Source organism: Camelus ferus, chromosome 34 (genome assembly GCF_009834535.1).
Source record: "Camelus ferus isolate YT-003-E chromosome 34, BCGSAC_Cfer_1.0, whole genome shotgun sequence".
NCBI lineage: Eukaryota > Metazoa > Chordata > Mammalia > Artiodactyla > Camelidae > Camelus > Camelus ferus.
This window is the reverse complement of record NC_045729.1, coordinates 16,922,085-16,945,674: the sequence shown is the minus strand read 5'-3', so window position 1 is coordinate 16,945,674 and position 23,590 is coordinate 16,922,085. Positions and strand designations below refer to the sequence as shown.

Below are 23,590 nucleotides of genomic sequence, written 5' to 3'. Positions count from 1 at the left end.
AACACTGAGATTTCCAGGCTTGTCTGTTACAGTAACCAGCATTACAGACGCAGCTGCCACTGACTGCTGCTCTGACCTTCCACAGTCCTTAAGGTGGGGCCGCAATGCCACGCTTTCCTTTAACTGCTTATAAGAGAGAAGGAGAATGTGGCATGGCCTTCTTGACAGAACTGAAGCCATTTCAGGCTTAACTCATTTTGTAATCTAAGCCTGGCCACCGTGCTTGCCCTTGAAGAGGTCTCAGTAATGAAAGATCTCAAGGGAACAAAAGAATGCAGAAACAAACGACAGGTATTAGGCAAGAGAAGTAATAGCAAAGATACATATCAGTTGTAGAGACTCCAGTTCTGCTTCAATGGGAAGGATTAGCCTGAGGCTCTCAACCATCAGGGCAGCTGGGACCTGAGGGAGGACGATGTTGGCCTTCTCTGACCCATGGGACTCCAATCAACGAAAGCCTGGACTCGGTCGGCCACCCAGGTCCCTTCGTGAATAAGCATGTACCCCTAGCTTAAAACTTCCCCATTTTGCTGTTTGGGGAGACGCTGCTTGGGGAAAGATCCCTGGTGTTCTGCTTAACTTGCTGCAAGTAATAATACATCCTTTCTTCTCCCACCCTTAGCCTTGGTTTTGTCTTTTGGCTCAACACCCAGCAAGAGGTGAGCCCAGTGCTTTGGGTAACACTAGTGTGACCAAAGCAGCTGCCACTGACCTTCCTGCGGTCCTCGCAGGCAGGGCCAACTGATAGCACACTTCGCCTTGTGTGGTTAGGATGCTTTGGGCTACAGATATCAGGAGCCCAAATCAAAAAGTTTTTGGCAATGAGGAACTTACTTACAGGAAGTTCAGAGGTAGAGCTGTACCGTGGCTTTTGCCCTTGAGTTTGTCCCTTCAAGGTCACAGGTGGCAGAAGCAACTCAAGGCTTCATCTTCTCCTGCAATGTCTATGTCTTAAAAAAATGGAAGAAATAATGCTTCCTCGTTGTGTCTCTTTTTCAAGAATATGAAAACTGTTCCAAGAATTTCTGCAGAAGACTTCCCCTCGCATCTTGCTGGACAGAACTGATCGCAAGGAATTCTTAAATCGAGGCATGTAGAGATGAATTACCATGATGGGTCAGACTAAGCAAGACTCACTCCGCCAGCCCAGGCCCAGGGCTGGGGAGAGTCCCAGCCTCTCCTGAGGCACATGGTCTCTGGACACCTGGAGTCGGGGGGGATACGGTACTGGGCAGACCCCAACACTGTAACTAGACATGTGTCCAAGTTGTCCTTTACCGTCTCAACCTGGGAAAGATATAAGCTACTGGGCAGGAGGCCTGGATTCTGAAGCCACCAAGCTTTTATAGGGATAGAGTTGGAGAGAGAGAGAGAGGTTACTAGGCACTAAAAACCCCAAGAAGCGACAAGGAGTGACCAGGAGCCTGTGAATGATTACGGCCAGGTGAGCCCTACTTCCTTCTCCAAGGATCTCTTTCCTGCCTTGGGACACAGGCCTCAGCTTTGCCACTTGTGGAATGTGGACTCTCTAAGGTCTCAAGTCCCCTGATGGTAACCTCCTGCGGCCACAAGCAAGGCACTTTCTCTAGATCCTCATCACAGCTCTGGGTGCAGAGCTGGCATTCAGTGCGGACAGTAGCCATTCAAGAATTTTAATGTGAGACTCTGTGAGAGAACCAGTGATGTTGTGATTTATACTAAGAAATTGCCTTCGGTCTTCATCCCGTTTCTGGCACAGAGTTTCTAAAACCCCGGGAATTTTCCTTAGTGATAAAAAAAAAATAAAGTTGTCACTATCTTAACAAACTCCTTTCAGCCACACCTGAGCTTATGTTAACGAGGTGGCTCTTGGAAAGCACTTGAGGTTGGGGCTGGTTGCCAGGGGAAACCACCATGTGATTGGTGACCTCTGGGAAGGGGAGACAGGCTTGAGGCTGGATCTATCACCCACGGCTAATGATTTAATCAACCATGCCTGTACAATGAAGCCTCCACAAACACCCACTAGGATGGGGTCTGGAGAGCATCCAGGCTGGTGAACCAGAACACCTCCATGTGCACTGTGTTGGGCCTCAGACTCCCCAGGGGCAGAAGGCCCTGCCTTGGAGAACCCACCCTAGGTATCTCGTCATCTGTTCATTCACATTCTTTAATATCCTCTGTAATAAACTGGTAATCTAGTGAGGAAGCGGGTTCCCTGAGTTCTATGAGCTGCTCTAGCCAATGAATGGAACCCCCGGACAGGGTTGCGGGAACCTCTGATTTACAGCCAATCGGTCAGAAGCACAGACAACCCGGACTTGTTAGGAGTCTGATGCGGGGGCAGTCTGGTGCGACTGAGCCCTCGGCCTCTGGAATCTGATGCTGTCTCGGGGTAGAGGGTGTCAGAACTGAGTTGAACAGGACACACAGCTGGTATCAGAAACGTAGAGCCCAGCGTCCATAAAATGTGGTGATTGGCAGTTGTAGTGAAGCGTGAAATCTGAATCTCACGCTGTGAGGTTGGTCCGTAAGTGTGACTCAGTCAGCTGGTGAGGGGGCTGGGAGGCGATCTGCAAAGGCTGCACTGAGCTGTGAGACGGGCCCGAGTTCAAATCCTGGCTCCGACGCAGAGTGACCCAGGGCCAGGCGCTCAGCCTCTGAACTCCTGACTCTCCTCTATAAAACGAGGGGTAACCTGTGCCTTGTGGGGTTGCTGTGGGCACACAGAGAGGCTCTGTAGATGGTGGCGGACCTTGAAATTGCGTTGCCTGATGAGCGTCCGTGGAGAGAGCAAGAGGTCTGAGTGAGGACACCCTGCCCGGGGGCTGGGTCGGAGGCAGGCTGCCAGGGCTGCGAGACAGGCCGGCTCTCACTGGTGGGCGAAGGGAGGGCAGCTGCTCCGGGCTGGGGGACGCTGAGAAGAGTTAGGACCAGAAGTCTTGGGGCAAGGAGGAAAGACCGCCTTCCGACTCCTGGACATTTCTTGGAGGATTTTGAACTTGTTAAAATACTTCTCTCCAGCACTAACCCTGTAACGTATTCATGACTTCAAGATTCTCAGTAACATCCTTCCAATCGCCTGGCCTCTGAGTTCTCTGACCTCCTCACCCACTCTCAGGGCCAATGGCTCTCAAACCTGTTTATGACCCAACCACACCTGTGACTCAGGACACACACACACCACGCACACAGACCTCAACGACCCAAAGCTTTATCATCCTGTACTCACCCTCCCTACGCCCGGCGAGCTCTGCTATTTCCTACTCTGCCCTATTTCATTTTCACTGATGCACTAACTTAATGTGATGATCCACTAATGGGCTAGGTCTCTCATTTTGAAAAACACTGCCCTAGATTTTTTTCATGACATCATTCCAGTCTTAAAGAGCAAAAAGCTGAGGAGGGACCAGCAAAGGAGACGGAGACAAAGTAGCCAACGAAGTAGGAGAACAAAGACCCCTCTCATCAGCTCGGTCCTGCGGTGCGCTCTCTGATCTCCTCCTGTGTCTCTCCTGTCTAAGAACTCCTTCCTCTAGAATCCCAAATCCGCCCATTCCCCCACGCTGCCCAAAGCCTCCAATCCACTGACCTTACCTCCCTCCCCCTGCCTGTCACCCCTCATGGCGTCACTTCCTCTTTATCCGGTTCAGTCTGCACAGCCCAGAATAATCATCCATTAACTGATTCATTCAATGAAGAGCTACTCAGGGCCCACACTGTGCCAAGCACTAGGTGCTGGAGACACAGCCGTGAAGAGACAAAGGCCCTGCCTGTGAAGAGCTTTTTATTGGGGGAAACAGACAATAAACAAATAAATCAGAACATTTAGGCTGTCTCAGCATAACAGCCAGTGCCAAGGCCCAAGGCAGCAGGGTGCCGGCAGGTCCCAGGGACAGCACAGAGGCCAGTGAGGCTGGAGCAGAGCAAGAGAGAGTCACAGAAAAGGAGGCCAGAGAGGCAACGAGAGCCACGTGGTCACACAGGCCGTTCCAAGGGCTGTGGGTTTTCGTCTGAATGAGGTGGGCTGTCATTGCAGGGTTTGCAGAGAGGGAAGTATCCCGACCTGACTTAGGTCTTTAAAGCCTCCCTCTGTTTGGAGAATATACCATAGGGAAACCAAAGAGGAAGATACAGGTTAAGACACTATTGAAACTAGATAAAGAAGACGTGGCATTGGAGGGGAGGGTAGAGCTCAGAGGAAGAGCACGTGCTTAGCACGCACAAGGTCCTGGGTTCAATTCCCAGTTCCTTTCATTATATAAATAAATAAACCTAATCCCCCCCCCACAAAGGGTGTAGCATAAATGTATCATGGAATATTACTCAGCCATAAAAAGTATAAAATTCTGCTATTTGCAACAACGTGGATGGACTTGGAGGGCATTATGCTAAGTGAAGTAAGTCAGACAGAGAAAGACAAATACTGTGTGATATTACCTCTATGTGGACTCTAAAAAATACAAAACCTGGTGAATATAACCAAACAGAAGCAGACTCACACATATAGAGAACAAACTAATGGTTACCAGTGGGGAGGGGGAGAGGGGCAGTATAGGGGTAAGGGATTAAGAGGCACAACCTATTATGTACAAAACAAGCTACAAGGATATATTGCACAACACGATGAGTAAAGCCAATATTTTATAATAACTATAAATAGAGTACAGCCTTTAAATGTTGTGAATCACTATATTGTGCACCAGTAATGTATAATATTGTACATCAACTATACTTCAATAAAAAATTTGTAATTAAAAAAAAGATGCTATTAGATTAATCCAGGTGAGAGATGATGAGGTTTAGACCAGGGTAGACGGGGAGGAGGTAGGGAGAAGTGGATCTAATTGTGAAGGTCAGTCGAGAAGGATTTGCTGATAGGACAGAGTTGAGGGGACTCCAAGGTGCTGGCCTGAGCAACAGAAAGTATGGAGTTGCCTTTTACTGATAAGGGGAGACTTTAAGAAGAGGTTTGGTGGGAGGGAATTAGGTGCTGAATTTTATATACGTCGATCAGAAACCGAAGCAAAGGAATATTGGGGCAGAAATTCAATATATGAAGTTCAGCAGGGGGGTCTGGGAAGGAGCTCTAAACTGGGAGAGATTCACATCTGCTTGACATTACAGCCAAAGACTAGATGGGAGGACCTTGGGAATGAGTGAAATAGGACAGAGAAGAGGTCCAAGGACATAGCCCAGCGGTCAGGTTGATGGGGAGAAGATGGCAAAGGAGGAGCAGCCAGCGCGGAGAGGGAGAAGAGAGAGAGCAGGTCCAGGAATGCTAGAAGGAAAGGGCATGACGCTCCATGCCGCCGGCTGCCCGTGGGTCGAATTAAATGAGGATGGAGAGGCTCATCTTGATCAGTAATCAGGGAAATGCAAATCCAGACCACGAGGAGATACCACTTTACCCCGCTGGTAATACCCAGGGAGCCTGACAAGACCACCTGTGGGAAGAGGCTTTGCTTAAACACAGCAGCAGGCTCTCCTGTGTGTGGCCAGTAGAAGTGTAACTACAACCACTTTGGGAAACAGCGTGGCATCTTTTCTGATGACAATACAAGACGATGTTGTACATCCCAGCGATTCTTCCCCTAGGAATCTACCCAGCAGAGATGCTTGCATGGGCACACCAGGAGGTGTGCAAATAATGTTCTTCACTGTGCTGTTTAGTATTGCAAAGAGCAAAAGGAATGAAATAATGTCGTTTACAGCAACATGGATGGACCTAGACGTTGTCATACTAAGGGAAGTCAGACAGAGAAACACAAATATTATATGATATCACTTACATGTGGAATCTAAAAAATAAATACAAATGAACTTATTTACAAACAGAAACTGACTCACAGTGATAGGAAACAAACTATGGCTACCAAAGGGGAAAGGAGGGAGGGAGGGATAAACGGAGAATTTCGGATTAACAGATACACACTACTGTATATAAAAGAGAAAGAACAAGGACTTACCACAGAGCACAGGGAACTATATTATATTACTATATCTTGTAATAACCTATAATGGAAAAGAATTTGGAAAAGAATATATATATATATATATATATATATATATTCATATATGTGTATATATATATATATATACACATATATGAAAATCACTTTGCTATACACCTGAAATATTGTGTATCAACTATACTTCAATTTTTTAAAAAATTATTTCAAGGAACAGCACAAGAGCTCGTGGCAGGAGAGTGGACAAATAAATTGTTTTCTTTACATGATGAAATACTCTATAGCAGTGAATACGAATGGGTCTGAGTCACGCTTTTAAAACATAAGTCAGATCTTGCAGTCCTCAGACCCCACAATGAGCCTCCATCTCTCTTGGAGTGAAAGCCAGTCTTCACAGGGGCCTGCAAGCTCTGTGCCCGATCTGGCCCCGGCCACCTCTCTGTCATCATCGTTTCCCTCTGGTTCAGGCCAAGCGGAAAGCCACCTTCCTGTTCTTCCGCCTGGAAGGCTCTTCCCCAGAGAGACACACAAGTGCGTTTCTCACCGCTCTTCAAATGCCGTCCTATCAGCGAGGAGTTCCCAGCTGGCCTCCTCATTGTAGTGTGTCCCCTTTAACCTGCTTTCTTGTCACAGCCTGATCAGCCCAGTTTGTCTCCCCCACGGAGAATATAGGCTGCTGGAGGTCAGGACATTGTTTTGTCCTGGCACAAGGCCACCTCCAGGATGGCCAAGGCCTGGGCAAGTATTCCTTTTCTGGACCTCTGTCTAGGTAAACAATTGGAGTCACACCAAATCAGCACAAGTCAGCACCATTCCAGCAACTCAGCCTCCCATGATCCCACAGCAGCCAGCAGAGCGAGCTGCCTCCTGGAACTGAGGCCTGGCCGCAGGGCCCAGAGCTCCTGGGGTCAAGCCCACGTGGGCGTGGAGGGTCGGAGAGCACACTTAGTGGACCCGGCCCCGGGCTAGAGGTGGTACTGCCTCGCACACACAAGGTGTCACTAACAATTATTGCAAGGATACACTGAGCTTGATTTTTTTCCCTTCTTCCCTCCTCCTCTGTCCAAACTCTGGCTGAGAGACCACAGGCTTCACCTGAACAAAGGCTGCCCTCCAGGGAGTGCAGTTTGCCGGGCTCACACAGAGCGGAAGGCTCAAAGAGCAGCAGAGGGGGTCATGCCCCAGACTGGGTCATTTTGGGGGAATCATTCAGGCACGTGGAGCACGATTCGCATGAATGAGCTTCCTGGACCCCCAGGGTTAAGGGCGTTAACATGGAGCTGCCTGCCTCAGTGAGCTTGGTTGGAGCCACGGCTCAGACCTCCCAATGGTACCTTGGGGGGCTTTTCTGCTCCCCCACCTGCCCCCAGGAAGCCGGGCTGGGGATTAGCAATGGGAGGGAGGCGGCAGGTGGGGCTCCAATCCTTTTAGAGGCTGGAGGCTCCAGAGGGCAGGGCCCAGGCTCTCTGCACCCTGGACCTTGACCTGAACAGGCGGTGCTGTGCTGGGTGCCTGCAACATCTTACCATTTCGGGCCCTCTCAGCTGCCCTCATGACGGAGGTGCTATAATGCCCATTTTTATGAATGAAGAAACTAAGACTTAGAGAGGTTAAGTAATTTGTCCAAATTCACAAAGTGATGGAGTCAGGATTTAAGGCATGTCTGTTTGCCACCAAAGCCCACAGTGCCAGCCTCCAGTACCACACACCTCTCGGGAACACAAAGACCCCCGGAGCCTGGGAATCTGAGCTCCAAGGTACTTGGCATCCAGCCTTCAATGCCCATAACAGGGAACACAGCAGGCAGACTCCTGAGAGGCCAAGGAGGGGCCCCGAACACAAGCACCCAAAGCATTTCCAGTGGCGGGAGACACAGTGGACATCATGGGAGTGTCCACCTGAGCACAGACCCTGCCAGACACCGGAATGTCAAGTGCACTTTCCAGACCAGACCCTCTGGCCCTTGGGCCATGGGGCCCACTCACTGTGGACAATTCACAGAGGAGGACGAAACACAAAGTCCTGTGGGATCAGAGCCTGGGGCTTCCAGCTGAGGTAGATCGGGACCTGTCCTCACAATGGAAATTCACCTGCCCGGGCTGGACAGGCAGCCTTCTCACCTGGCCAGAAGGGCAGTGCCAGCTCCTGTGAGGGAAGGAACTGGATGGGAGGGAGGAGGCCTGCCTCTATCTACAAGAATTCCCAGGAAGCCTCTGCCTGCTCCCCGGACAACCGCGGAGACCTGGAACCAAGATGAGCGCTCTGGGTGGGAGAAGGTGGACTTTCCCTGCAAAAACAGAGGGGAGGAATTTAATTTTTGTTTCTGAGAGGAAGAGGGTAGTGATGGGAGGGCAGAGGAAGGAAGGTGAGGAAAGACGGAGGAATACTAAGGAACAGGGAGCCGGGCTGTGCAAATGCCCCGAGAAGCCGGTTTCGTAAGAACATGTGGGCTAACATGGGCTGGCATCCAGTTTGCAGTCGTCACTGCTGCCCTCAGCTCTCCCTCCATCTCCCCGGGCTGACTGTAAAGCCAGTGCCAAACAGATGACTCGCGGTGGGACAGGAGGAGGTGGATTTTGAAATAAAGGAAAAAGGTTGCTAGGTTGACAAACACAGACAGCACCGGCTGTGGCAATAAGGTCGCCGCCCAGACAGAAGCAGGAAGTCAGAGCCAATTGGCCAAGACACCTCCACCTCCACCCAGGCCATCTTAGAAAGCACAGGGAAGACGCCGGACTTTCCACAAGGGGGGATGCGGGGACGAGCCAATCTTGTCTAGATACTGAGAGGCAAGGTGACCCACCTGCCCGTCGCCTCCGCCCCGGTTAACATGTGCTAGGACCTTCCGTCAGGTTCTAACCATGACCTCACGTGCCCCTGCTTTGGGCGCCTGGGTGCTGGTTTTTGAGTAACACCCGGAGAGCATTTTCATGTGCAGTCTGTGAGGGATGCCCCCTTGATGACGGCATGCACCGCAGCCCTGAGTTACCCTGTTTACTTCTCTAAGCCTGGGTTTCCTCATCATAAACGGGGACCCCAAACCCTACCTCACAGGTTGCAGGGATGAAACAGAAATCTCCGTGATGGTTACTGTGATGTGTCGACGTGGCTCGACCACGGTGCCCAGACATGTAGTCAAACATTATTCTACGTGTTTCTATGAGGATGTTTTTGGATGAGATTTATACTGAGATCTGCGGACTTGAGTACAGCAGGTGGCCCTCCATAATATGGGTGGGCCTCATCCAACCAGTTGAAGTCCTGGACAGAACCAAGTCTAACCTCCTCTGGGCAAGAAGACATTTTGCAGCAGGCAGCCTTCAAACTTGAACCACACCATCAGCTCTTCCTGGGGCTCTAGTCTGACAGCCACCCAGCAGTCAAGTTCACTGCCTCCAGGGATGAGAGATAAGCTTTGCACAAAAACCATGGGGTTTCATCGGCTGTGTGTCTTAATCAGCTCCTCCAGCCTATGTGACCGGAGTCAGCATGACTCCCAAACAGCTCCCAGGGGCAATGGCACACTGTGGTGGGGGCTGTTCTGTTTGCATAAACAACTTCTTTAGTTGCTCCTCTCGGTGAGCAGGGGGGTGCCGTCTTGTGGGTGTAGGATTCCCATTCCTCCCTCCTGGGGAGATGTTCTCTGCTGTGCTGAACTAGAAAATCTGAGACGTATACACTGGGCTAAAGGGGCTTAAACACGGAAGTTGCCTTGGAAAGAGTCCGGCCGGGACATCTCACCTTGCGGATGGGGCACAGAGACACACAGCGGGGAGGCCCTTCACACAAGGGCAGTTAGGGACAGAAGCAGAGCCCTGGCCCTGTGCGAGCTTTCAGGTGACGTATGTCCGTGAGAAACACAAACCGGTTAAGAAACTTTCTCTAGGTCCCGCCACAGCAGGTGGGGGAGTGGGATGTGAACCCAGGCCCTCCACGCTTCGAGCCCGTGCTGTTCTCACCAGCCCCCGAGGGGAAAGTGAGAGAGCCGGGCACAGACACACAGACACTTACAGTCCCGTGTTCCTGTTTCGGGGCTTCTCCCTTTGACTTCCTTGAGCCAAACAATCACCGTGTAGTTTTATCCCCCAGCAACCCCAGACAGATCTGCAACTTTAAAACATCACTCAGCACACATTTCTGGAGCGCTCGCTGCACGTGAAGCAGGGGGTCATCACATCCAAAGGGAAACAAAGTCACCACACATGGTGGGGAGGAGTGGTGTGGGCAGGCTCACAAACCAGGAAATGGACAGCTGTGGTCCAGATTAAGAACTGATGTGACCAGGGGCAGAGGGGGACGCAGAGAACACACTGGGAGGGCACTCGAGCTGCAGGACAGGGTCTTAGGCAATACCTCCTGAGGAAGCGACCCATGAGCAGGGACCCAGGGAGTTGCAAAGGAGTCGAGGGCTTGTGACACGGTGAACAGCAGCGCAGGGCGGGGGCTTTCTAAGGCCCAGAGCTGATCCACTCCCGGCCCCTCCCCACCCCTGACCAGCGGCCCTCCATGGCCTTCCACCCTGCGAGAAAATCCAAGCCTCTGAGCACACCTGCATCCAGCTGGGGCCGTTTAGAATACCCCTGCAACACCCAAGTGAGGATGGCAAGTGGAAGAGTGACCGCAGCCAGGAGACTGGGGGCACGCGGCAGATCAAGGAGGGAGATAAGGGAAGTCAGTGAGCACACAGCGCTCCCAGAAGTGGGGGAGCTCACCCGAGGAAAGTGGGCAGGATGGGAAGGGAAAGAGGAACACAGAGATTTAAGGAACCGAAGTGTCCAAGCCAAGGCAGAATGCGGGAGTCCAAACTGGAACTGGTCACTGACATCGCATAGATCAATTTACTGGACCAACACACACGGGAGGGGGACAGCCTGGCTTTGAAACCACCCACTCCCGGGGTGTGGATTGTCCTCAATGTGATCACACTTAACCTCCCCCCAGGTTCCTCATCTGTAAAATGGGCTAGTAATGGTATCTACCTCTTTGGGTTGAAGTTGTGAAGATTCAATGGGTCTCTACATGCAAGTGTGTAGGGCAGCACCTGACATGTTGAACTTGACAGACGTTTGATTAAAAAAATACGACGGGCTGAGGTGTGAGGGAACTGGAGCGGGTGATGGTCTGAGCCTCAGTTCATCTTACGGAGTTTGATCCTAAAGCAGAGGGGAAAACCAGTAGCTGAAGGAGAAGTGGGGTCCAGGGAGGGTTTCCTTTTTAAGACAGGAAAAACTTGAGCATGTGGAAATGCTGATTAGAAGGAGCCAGGAAAGAGGAAGGTTGAAGACTTGGGCAGTTGGGGGAGGAGGTAGAAGGTTTCAGGTGCCCCAGAAAGGGCAGGAGGCAGGTGAGGTGGGGCAGAGGCCGGTCAGCGGGTGGGTGGGTGTGGGTGGGAGGCAGGGCGCCCCACCTTCTGTTTACTCCCCGGAGTAGAGTTGTTGGCGCCATCCCCGGGGAAGGAGGGGGCGGGTGGGAGGCAGGCAGAGGTCAGACCCACCCTTATGGGGAGGTGGAGAACCTTTTCATCTGCCCAGCTGAGAATAACCTCTCACCTCATAGGACGGAAGGATTCACAAGACAATTCCTGAACACACCCTCATTCCATCCTCCCCGCACCTCCAGGGAATGTCCTGTCACACCCCTTTGTTGGAGGGAAACCAAGCCTGAGGAGGGTTAAGACTCCAGAAGCAAAACCAGGTTTTCAGAGCACTAGGGCGCTCCTGGATCTCCCTGGAGGCACGTGTGTGTGTGCGCGCGCGCGCACGCACACACACAAACACACGCACACACACGCGCACACACAAACACACGCACACACGCGCACACACGCACACCCTGCCTCAGGTCTCAGCCAGCCCTGCCGCCCACCAAGCCCCTCTCCTCTGGCAGAGAGGCACTTCAGAATGTGACCTTGTTATAGGGGTGGTCTCAGATCTACGCTCACCTGGGGGGGCGCAGTGGGGGGGTAATTAATGGTTCACAATGAAGAAAACAAGGCGTGGGACAATGGGACTAACATGCTGACATTTGTGTCACGGTTGGGGCACAGATGGATGGGAGTTTGCCAATACTGTATAAAACATTTCTGGAAGGATGCAGAAAACTCTAGTACTAGTACGGTCAGGAAGGTGGGAGGATTTCAGTGTCTCCCTTTCTGCGCCTTCTAGATTTTGAAATAGTTAAATACATGCTTTGAAATGCAAACTAGTGCTTTGAGTCTCCCGAGTAAGAGGACACTTAGAACACACCCCGCGACTGCGCTCCGCGGTCACGTCCGGACTGAGAGCCCAGCAGCTGGTGTGGGGGGAGCGGGCGGGGCACCAGTCAAGGAATGACACAGCAGTTAGCGCCGACATGGTACAAGATTCAACTGCCAGTAGACCTTGAGCTTCGATAATTTCCCATTAAAATACAATAGCATGCTAAGTGGCCCTCCCACAGATGCCAAGGACAGTTCCCAGGCGGACTTGTGAAAGGTCAAAAAGTGGGTAGTGGCCCAGTTCCTGGGAACCCCAGCCCCTTCCTCGAGCAGTTGTTAGCCTGCGAAGTTACCAAGTCCATAAAAACCACCCGCCCCTCACCGCAAGGCCAGAGATCTCATTCTTCTAGCCCCATCCTTTGAGGCCCCCACTCTCCCTTCTGAGTAATGGAATGTGTATCTCCTAGGCCTTTCTCTTGCCTGCTGAGACTGCCTGCGCTCTCCATGGAGCATGCATCTCTGAATAAATCTACTTTCGCTTTACTATGGCTCGCTCTTGAATTCTTTCCTGTGCAAAGCCAAGGACCCTCACTTGGTGGGGTGCGTCCCAGGGACTCACCTGAGCCCTGGGACGTGGCCACCCTCTCGCGCCCCGTTTTTCCTGTATCAGCTCCATCCCTGGTCCCACTGGCCCTTCTCTCCCCTCTGCCTTGGCTCCTAGCCCACATCTTACCCCTTCTTCAGGCTCTGGCCCTGAAGTGTCCCTATGAACTTGAATCACAGGAACCAGTGACCCAAGTGTGGGCGGCCACAGGCCCCCAAGCCAGGCCCTGGAGAACCTGGCAGGGAGACCACATCAACCTGGGACTGTCCTCATTCGTCACTCTTAATTAGGTCTAAAAATGGATTTCGGTAAGGAGTTTACAGCAAGAAGGGTCTGAAGGACTCCAGGGACCCCAGGGCCAGCCATACCAGGGGCCTTGTAATTCAGAAAGCAGACAGGGCTGGGACGCAGGGCCCTCCAGAGCCCAGAGCCCCTCTCCTGCAGCTGCCTCTCGTCCTGCTCTTTCTGGGCCTCTTCTTGCATCTGCGCCTCTACCAGAAAGCACAGCCTACCCCCACCGCTCTGATGTGAGCACAGCCCTGACCCCAGAGCCCCATCACCCACCCCTGATCAGCCTGTGGTGGGGCTGCCCTTGAGTCGGTACCAATGCTGGGCCAAAGGAGGTAGGGCCACAGGGATCAGGCCAGTATCTCTCAGGAGTCGCTGCGGGCCGGCAGTCCTATGGTGTGCCCTACATCCCCAGGATACCTTCAGTCCGGGAGCCTTAGTTCACCCCCCAGGCTGGCCTGGCCTCACCTGACCCCCGGGCACCGCCTCTCCTGGATGTCTTCCTGTGAACAGAAGGGACGCTACCTTCCTTGAGTCCAGGAGCCAGAAGAAATACCTCTGATATTTGTTACAAGGGAGAAGGTCCAGGTCTCTAAATAACCTGACTACAAAGGGCCCACACAGGCACACCCCACCCCCTCCTCCTCCCACACATCCTCTGGCCGCCACCCGCTGGCTGATTTTGCCAAGACTCCAGCAGTGGTGAAAATATTTGCAGATTTTGGGCAATCCATGTACACAAAAATAGAGAAAAATAAACCCCAGAAACAGCATGGGATTTTAAAACAGAAAGTTCTAGATTTCACGTCTACATCTGCCCCTTACTAGCTATACAATCTTAGGCAAGTCACTTGACCTCACTGAGCCTCAGTTCCTTCATCTGTGAAGTGGGAGTAACGATGCCTAATTCACAAGGTTGACATGGGAATGAAAAGAGATCACGTGTGTGAAAGCACATGGTAGACGCTCTACAGAAGGTGCCCCGTACCCACGCCTTCCTCTCCCGTCTTTCCCGCAGGGAGCTCCCTCCGCCTAAGTCAACCAGAGTCACTTCTGTGGCTGCAGCCAAGAACACAGACTAACAGAACCTGTGACCCTCTCTCCACCCGCACCTCACTGGTCCCCCCCGCCCCCCAGCTCGACAAGGGGTGGACCTTTGTCATGTTTTCTTGCTTTCTAGGTGTTGGGAACTTTCTGTTTTTTGAGTTTCACTTTTTTTTTGCCTCCTAGTCTCTCCCTATTTCCCCACTCTCCAGCCCCTGGCAACCACTTTTCTACATTCTTTTTGTATGTGTTTGACTTATTTTTCTTTTTAAAATCCCACATATACACAGTAACATGGAGTATTTGTCTCTGTCTGGCTTATTTCACTTAGCCTAATGCCCTCCAGTTCCATTCGGGTTGTCACGGGCAGTAGGATCTCCTTCTTTCTCATGAATAATATTCCATTGTGTATATATATCTTCTTTATCCGTTCATCCACGGATGGACACTTAGGTTGTTTCCATATCTTGGCTGTTGTAAATAAAGCCTCAATGAACAAGGGAGCGCTGATACCTCTTTGATATCCTATTTTCTTTTCCTTAGAATGTATACTCAGAAGTGGGATTTCTGGATCATACGGTAGTTCTATTTTTAATTTTTTGAGGAATCTCCATGCTGTTTTCCTTAGCGGTATAGTGGCTTTGATATCAGGGTCATGCTGGCCTTGGAAAATGAGTTTAGGAGTGTTTCTCCTCTTCTATTTTTTAGAAGAGTTTGAGAAGGAAGGATTTTTATTAATTCTCCTTTAAGTGTTTGGTGAAATTCACCAGTGACACCATCTGGTGCTGGACCTTTCCTTCCTGGGACGTTTCTGATTACTGATTCAATCTCCTTACTAGTAGTAAATTGATCTGTTCAGATTGTCTATTTTTTCATGATTCAGTCTTGATAGGTCATATGTTTTTAGGAATTTATCCATGTTTTTCTAGGCTGTCCAATTTGTTGGCATGGAATTGTTCATAGCAGTCTCTTATGATCCTTTTATTTGTGTGGTCATTTGTCAGTTGTACTGTCTCCTCTTTCATTTGTAATTTGAGTCCTCTCTTTTTTTCTTGGTGAGTCAAGCTATAAGTTTGTTTATTTTTGCTTATCTTTTCAAAAAAACCAGCTCTAAGTTGCATTGCTCTTTTTAATTGTCTATTTAGTCTTTTTTTTTTTCCATATGTTTCTGCTCTGATCATTGTTATTTCCTTCCTTCTGCTAACTTTGGGCTTGGGTTGCTCTTAGTTCCTTGAGGTATAAAGTTAGTTGTTTATTTGAGACCCTTCTTTTTTCTTAATGTAGCCATTTATCACCATGAACTTCCCTCTCAGAACTGCTTTTGCTGCATCTCATGAGTTTTGTATGTTGTATTTCCATTTTCATTTGTCCTAAGATGTTTTTCTCTCTTTTGATTTCTTCTTCAACTCACTGGTTGTTCTGCAGCATGTTGTTTGATATCTAACTATTTGTGAATTTTCAGCTTTCATCTTGTAATTGATTTCTAGTTTCATACCATCGTGGTTGGAAATGGTACGTGATATGATCTCAGTCTTCTTGCATTTATTGATGTGTTTTGTGGCCTAACATATAATCTCTCCTGGAGACTGGTCCGTGTGCATTTGAGAAGAATGTGCATTCTGATGCTGTTGAATGGAATGTTCTATAAATGTCTGTTAAGTCCACCTGGCCTAACGTGTAACTTAAGTATGATGTTTCACTGATTTTCCTTCTGGATGACTTGTCCGTTGTTAAAAGTGGTGTAGTGAAGTCGTCTACTATTATTATATTGCTGCCTGTTTCTCCCTTCTGGTCTGTTAACATTTGTCTTACATAGTAGGTGCTCCACGTTGGGTGCATAAATATTTACAAATGTTACATCCTCTTTATCATAATATAATGACCTTCTTTGTCCCTTGTAGGAATCTTTGGCTTAAAATCTACATTGTCTGATATAAGTATAGCTACCTCTGCTTTCTTTTGGTTTCTATTTGCATGGAATATATTTTCACATATCTCCACTTTGTCTGTTTGTCCTTAAATCTGAAGTGAGTCTCTTGTAGGCAGTATATACTTGGCTTTGTTTTTCATTCCATTCGGCCACTCAGTGTTTTTTGACTAGAGAATTTAGTCCATTTACATTTAAAGTAATCATTGATAGATATGGACTGACTTCCTATTGTCATCTTGGTAATTGTTAACTGGCTGTTTGGTGACTCCCTTTTCCCTTCTACTCTTGCTCTTTTCCTGGGTGATTAGATGATTTTCTGTAGTAGTATGTTTAGAGTCTTTTCTTTTTTTCTTTTGTGTCTTTACTATAGGTTTTTGTTTTGCGATTACCATGAGGCTTACACAAAACAGCCTATATTTATAACACTCTGTTTTAAGCTGATAACAACCTAACTTGGGCACTTGCTAAAGCTCTACATTTCCACTCTCCCCACACATACATTTTATGTTTTTGATGTCACAATTTACACCTTTTTACCTTGTGTACCCATTAACAAATTAATGTAGTAACAGTTACTGTTAATACTCTGTTTCTTCATTTTCCTTGACATCTATGTTGGTTTCTGTGCAATAGGCAAAAGGGTCACCTCTCCCAGTCTTGACAGACTGGTCTCGTGTATCGGGTGGACTTTGTCATTCAGCCCAGCCGGAGCTCTCGGTTGTCTTTCAAGCCTTTGTGGTTGTCCAAGCTGCCTTCTTCGTTCTCCAAGGCTCCCAGTAGTTGAGGGTGTGCCAAGACCTGTCAGTGTCCCTGAAGGAAGGATCTCAGTCAGCACCTAGATGCAGGCTGGTTGGAAGCCTAACCCTCAGGCAGCAGCTTTTAAGGTATGCAAATAGGACTTACTCAGGGAAAGACTGGGAGACAGGCATTTCTGTCTGCTCCCCTCCGCGCTGAGCCATGGGGGTACACCCCATTAAGAACTCTTTCTTTGTTTACTGTAGTCCTTTGAATCCCATGGATGCAAGTTCCATTGGCTTTCAGAGCTCGGTGTTTGGGGGGCCCACCTCTCAAGTGGAAGTCTTAAAACGTGGGATGCAAGATACTGGGTCCAACAATTGGGTTCCTCAATTGCACGGCACTCCACACGGTGGGGTTTTACGGCCAGTGTGTCGCTGCCTTAGCTGCTCATTTTGATGCGGGCATTTTCTCATTCATCCAACGTGTAGAGAATTTCCAGATTTCTTTCAGAGGGAATTTCTCCACTTGTAGCTGCAGATGTGCAGGGTCCGTGGGAGGAGGTGAGTTCAGGAGGCTCCTATGCCACCATCTTGGATCAGAGAGTACCTGATTGTCTTTAATACAGTCTGTCATGCTGCATTAAATGTCACCAGTGTGGGGCTGACTATAAAATATCCACTTTAAAAACTCCTAGCAGCCACAGTAATTTGTTAGGAGCCTCTACTTTCCTTGTCAACTGTCTCTGAGCTCAGCTACACCAAGGAAACAGGAGGAGACTTGGCTGCTTAGAGTGATGGGGACAGAAAATCTGGATGGGGTTGTGGGCGCAGTGGGGTTCTTCAGAGGGGGTGGCAGGCTTTGGACACACACATATATGTATATGTGTGTATATAAAACATCCTGTCTGTCTCTCTGCCTGAGGGTTGGGCTTCCAATCTTTATCTGTTTTGTTCACTAATGTATCGCAAGAACCCAGAATACCTGGCACACAGTAGGTGTGCAAGAAACATTTAGTAAATGGGGAATGAATTTATTCAGCAGATTTTTTTAAAGCCTACTCTTCACCAGACCCCGTGCCACCCACGTCGACACAAGGAAGTCAGACACAGTCCTTGCATTTTTGAAACTTAAGGTCAGGCTTCTTATCTGCTAAAACGAAGATGTGTGAGAAATGAGTGAATGTAATGTGCTCACTTTCCTGGGGAATGTGGGATCTTTACAAAGAAACTTTTTCACCCAGAGAGTGCCCCTTGAACTTCAGGATATCAGCCTGGCTATTTCTGTGCAGAGCAGCTTTCTGAATGCATCTCAGATTACACCGACAAGAATACCCCACCCACACAGCCGGCCTGCCAGAGCCTGACCGTGGAGGAAGGCGTCCTGAGACGACTGCCCTCCTTTCTTCTTCCTTGTTAAGACACTGTTTACAGCGATCAGGGTCCCATCTGCAAACAGGGTGACTGAGGGGAGCTTGGTGGAGGGGCCAATCACAGAGAGGCAGGTGAGGTTGAGGGAAATCAACCAAGGGATGGTGAAGCCCCCTGGGGTGATGACCAAAAGCCAGAGGTCAGGGGAAACCACAGAGGTCAGCCTGCTGGGACGCAGAGCAGACAGGGGAGGTCGGAAGGTCTGCAGGGGCACATGGAATACCCAGCACCATCTCTTTATCTTCCTTCGGTCAGGCTGGGAAACTGAGGCATGAGCAGCCGGACCTGGGGGATTGGTACCCCATATCAGGCGTGGGCCTGAGGGTATCAGAGCAGGGAGGAAAAGGCACCACAGATATTCTTCAGTTCTGAGAAGAGAAAACCGGCTGTGTTCTTTTCTGGCTGTCACCGTGGCAACCACGCCACACTGCCTTCCAGGCCCAAGTCCAGGGGATGGCTGGCGGTCACTTTTTCCACTGCCCACCCATTCCAGTCCTGTCCCTCTTTCCTTCCTCCTTGGCCCCAAACAGAGTGACTTCCCTTGCCGCATCCACTCCCAAGGGGAAAAATGGATGGCAGCCCTGGGCGGAGGGTGGAGACTCCCGCTGCGGGGGCAGAGATGTCATGGGGGGCGGTTCAGAGCAAGGTAGCACAGGGGTGCCAGAGAGCCCAGAGTGAAGGGGAGACGATTACTGAGCAGCTGTGAGGGGTGACCCGGCAACCTAACAGGTTTACACTTTACTGCCTTGGTGACATACGAACAGACCGGTGGCTGCTCCGCCTCTGCCCCCTGCCAGTGGGACGAGAGGAAGGGGGCTGTTCTTGGTCCTTCCTTGTCAAAGCACCAACAGTGACAGATGCCAGCAAGGCAGGGCACCGCATCCCCTTCAGAGGAAACTACCGGAAGAAAGATATGCCCCTTGGCTTAAAAAAGCAAAGGCCAGGAAGGAAGCAGCCGTAGCCTTGTTTGGTGACCGCTTTATGGCACCATTTTTGACGCAGCTCCCTAAGAGGCCTACATGCCTGGGTCAGTCCAGCTGGCTGGGGTTGCTAGAAATCAGGGTGAGGGGCGGCCTGCTGCTTAGGGCAGCTCTGCCCACATCCTCTGCTCCTTCCACGCAGTTCCAACCTGTCCTTCTGGGCTGGTCTATTCAGCTTCCTCCTTGCACACAGTATTTACTCCCGGGCCACTAATGCGACACTCTGCCTCTGAAATTCCCAAGCATTCGCTGCTTCCAGCACGGGTCTTCCCCAGCATCGCCCACCTCGCTTCTATGTGGACTGTCTTACTTCCCCACAAACAGCTGGGAACCGCCTCATGCCTAACTGGGCTGAACACGGACCCTACAGTCAGCTCTCAATGAGTCCATTCTGAATCACCGAGGAAGGGGGGTTAGACTCCAGGATCCACCACTGTCAGGGACTTTAATATCAGCTGCTGACACCTTGGGTGTTCCCTCCTAGGGCAAACGACCCCTCACTCTGCCAACTGGGAAACAGAAAGCTCATTTTATCCAACTCAGTGAACACAGATAACACTGGTGTCACAACTTGCAGTCACCAAGGCACCGCTTTGCAGACGATCTTATTTGAATCACACAGCAACCTTGTGAAGTAGCAGGACACATTAGCTCACTTCACAGAATGAAGAAACTGAGTCAGAGAGGTTGAGTGACATGCCTGGGGGTGCACAGTTAGTGTCCAGAACGCAGGTCCCTAGACTCCTAGCCTGACACCTCGCATGGGCACCTAGTACCCAGAAGAACACCTGGCATCTAAAGACCAGAACAGACTATCAAGTTGGGAGTGATAGATACAACTTAACTCCAGGGCAGAAGACAAAACTGAGAGAGAGGGATAAGCAACATGTCCCAGAGGAGGGAGGGACACTCCACCTAGCTGGCTTGTCAGATAACACGGTCTACTTGAGCCTGGGGGAAAGACGATGGATGCCAAGGTTCACTCAGGCCCTTGGGCTGCCGACATGGTTGGTCTGAGCCCTCAGAGTTCAGGGGTTTCAGCTGCAGGTGGCCACTAGCCCAGAGGAGTGACCACCCTGCCCAGAACGTTCTGGAAATGAATTTCATTGGATGGGTGGGAACACTGGTGATCCTATAAACTGAGACAGAGGCCAGGAGAGACTGAGAAGGGCCCCTCCTTCTCCTGAAACAGCTCTCACAGGAGACGCAGATGGTCCCACTGGAAGAATCTGGGACGCTCTTCAAAGCCAATTAGCAGAAAGTGAGATCTACACCAGACGTTTTGAACACGGCTGCACCAGAAAATCACACGAACAGTTTCTTAAAAGTACAGACTTCCCGACCACCTCAGCCCTTTGAACTCAACCATCTGAGCAGTGGTGCTCAATTTCAGCCACATACGAGGACATCCCAATGCCCAGGTGGACCCCTGATCTATTCAACCAGAATCTCCGGGGGATTCTGCATCAGCACTTCCTTCAAGTCAACGGAGTATCGGTGTATGATCGTGGCTGAGAATCACAGCTCTGCGTGCCATGGGCTGGGATCTGTGTGTTTAACACGCTCCCCAGCCAACTCTAGTGAACCTCAAGTCTGCCTCAGTCTGTTGGCAGGTATTTGGGGAAAGCTGCTAAAGGCAACTTGCCCCAAAGCAGCAAGTGTGGGTCACAAACAAGCAGGGGGAGTAGTGGCGGCGGGAGACCAGGTCCTGGGGCCATAGGGACAGCCAAAGACTGAACAAGAGTGACGCCCAGTGCTTTTCGTCTGCTCTGTGGCATCTGGGAAAACCACAGGGCTCACCGAGCCTCCTGCCCCAGTGCTGAGCCAACTCTGCCATTTAACACTATGCTCTTCCGATACCTTGAGAAGAAAATCACCTGCAGCATATTCCTCTGATGACACAAAATTCATATTTTATGGCAAGACAAGCAAAATTTAAACATAAAACTTTTCTCTGCCCACTCAGGCCTCCTCCCTCCCCTTCAGTGTGTGTGTTGTGCATCTGCATTAACCTGACCTCCCTTGGAGATAACATTCTTCATCTCATAAAGGGTCACGATTTCTTAAGACAGAACCTTCCTTCTTAATCTCGTAAGGGGCCACGATGACTCATGACCACACTTGGTAGGAGTTGATATGGATTGTGTAAACTGTCAATAATGTGTCATTTCACATACAGCCCTCTCTATTAAAACTTATATAACTGCTCTCTCACCTCTAATGGGCCAAACAGTTCAGAGCTTTCTGAGTGGCTGTTCCCAGGTTATAGGCCTCAGTTTGGCTCGAATAAAATTTTACATTTCTTTTAGATCGACTGATTATCTTTTTCATGGACCCTGGACCCCACCAATATTTAAAGTCAGTCTCATGCATACAGCCTCTGATATCAGGGGGTCTGGATTTTAACTCCTACACTAGACTTCCTAGCTGTGTGATCTTTCGCAAGTTACCTAACTTCTCTGAGCTTCTGTTTCCTCAGCTGCCATATGCGGATATGAATAGTACTTACGTCTTAGAGTAGTCTGAAAATCAAATAATTAATCCTTCAAGCACCTGGAACAAACAATACGGGGCACTCAGCAGGGGCCTCATACAGATCAGCTATTAGGCAAATTATATATTTGTACTGCTTGCTCTGCATTATGGCTGCGTACAAGGCGCTGTTTTAGGCACTGTCCATGGCCTTGTGAGTGGGAGTCCAGACCCAGGAGCTCCGCCTCCTCTTTGAGGCCTTTGGACAAGCCACCTCCCTGCCTGGGCCACATCTCCCACGCAAGGCCAGACCCAGGATCTGCAAGGCCAGGGGCAGCTGTGACCCCCGAGGTGCTGAGCCAGACCCTCTCTGGGCACCGTCAACCTGCAGCCAGGAAGGGTTCCCCTTCCTTCTGACTTAGTCTGAGAGGAGGCGAAAGCCGCCTGGGACGCCAAGGAACAGAGCAGGCTCTCTGCGTGTGGCTTTGGGGGTGGGGAGGGGGGAGGGGGGGCATGCTTCCCGGCACCCAGGCACCCGGAGCAGCCCCCGCAGACTCGGTGATCTATCCTGGCTGCCCCGCCCCGCCCCACCCCGCAGGATGTGTCATCGCGGCTCCCGAACCCCAGGAGCCCCCGCTTTCCTTGAATCAGCCCAGGAGGGCCCAGGCCCAAACGCGCACGAAGTCTCCTTCCGAAACTCTGACCGGAAAGGAGAAAGCGCCGAGCGCCGGGTCCCCGCGCCCCGGCTTTGGGGAAGCCCAGGCCCGGCCGGCGGCAGGGCGGCGCCCCCAGGGCCCCTCCCAGGGGTCAGCTGTGGGCGGCGGCCGGGGCGCGGCGGGCGCGGGAAGCCCGAGGACGGCTGACTCATGCTCCCTCCCGCCGCCGTGACTCACCCGCGGCCCCGGAGGCCGGCTCAGTCCGCTCCTGCTGCCCCGCGGCGCCCCCTGGCGGCCGCCTGGACGCACGGCTGCCCCGCCCCGCGCTCTGCGCCCCGCCCCTCCCGGGCCCCATCCCCGGGCCCCGCCCCTCGGGCTCCCAACCCCGCTCACTTTTCACCGTTCCCGGTCTCCACCCCCAGCTCCGAAAGCTAAGTGAAGAACTTAGTAGCCTTCACTGTAGTATTTCTCCGTTTTCTTACAGATCTGAACATGATCAAAATAAAAAGCTGAAGGAGGAGATAGCTCTCTCATCCTCCCACGGCACAACACACTGTGCTTTTAAAAGATGAGTTTCTGAGCCTTCTCCTGGGGACCCCAAACTAAGGCCAAATTGGAGCTGGAAACTAGACGGCCGACCCACCCACCCCAGCCCCCAAAAGGAAAGACCAGAAATATCTCTTTGCTTCCAGGGAGGTGGTCAGCTACCACTCCCCCACCTGTGTCCCCACCGGGATGTGGGCCCTGAAACAGTGACCCTGTCTGTCCGATTCTCCACCCTATCCCCACCACTAGGCACAATATTTTCACTTAGTAGGCCTTGAATTAAAAACTAAATGGTTGAATGGATGAGGGACTTCGGGGTGCAGGGGGGAAGGAAGTAGTCCCAAAGAATGCTGGGGTCCCGCCACTTACCCACCAAAATCTCAGCAGACTTCCCACGCCGTGGTCTTCCTCCTCTTCCTCCTTCACCCGGGAGGAGCTAAGGCTCACCACGTCAGGCCCAGGCGGGTTCCATACCCGGCCCCCAGCAGCTTGACCCTCGGTCTGGCACTTTACCTGTTTTCCCTTCCGATGGACTTTGGTCCCGAGAAGCAAAGAATTCTCTGGGAATGAGCAGGGGACAGTGGCCAGCATTGTCCAGCACAGTGTGCCCCCCACTCTGCTAAGTCTTCGATGTCTATTTTATTTCATTTATTTTAATTAATGCTCACAGCCCCCCTGGGGAGGGGGCAGGTGCTATTATGTACGGGTACTCAGAGAAGGAAATGAAAGCTTAAGTAATGCTGTAATGACAATTTATT

At 50.8% G+C, this 23,590-nt stretch overlaps 1 long non-coding RNA gene across 2 annotated transcripts in view; it reads right to left on the bottom strand.

Moving 5' to 3' along the window:
- Window positions 1–23,296, bottom strand: part of LOC116661367 — a 57,466-nt gene extending 34,170 nt beyond the window's left edge. Inside the window, exons 1-2 of one of the 2 annotated variants that reach the window (XR_004317255.1) lie at window positions 23,202–23,296; window positions 21,668–21,711 (exon numbers count right to left, since the gene is read on the bottom strand). This is a non-coding gene — a long non-coding RNA (uncharacterized LOC116661367). Of the gene's footprint in view, window positions 1–21,667; window positions 21,712–22,523; window positions 22,578–23,201 lie in introns of those variants that run through there. The other variant, XR_004317254.1, reaches the window with a different exon arrangement.
- Between the last annotated feature and the right edge of the window lie 294 nt (window positions 23,297–23,590).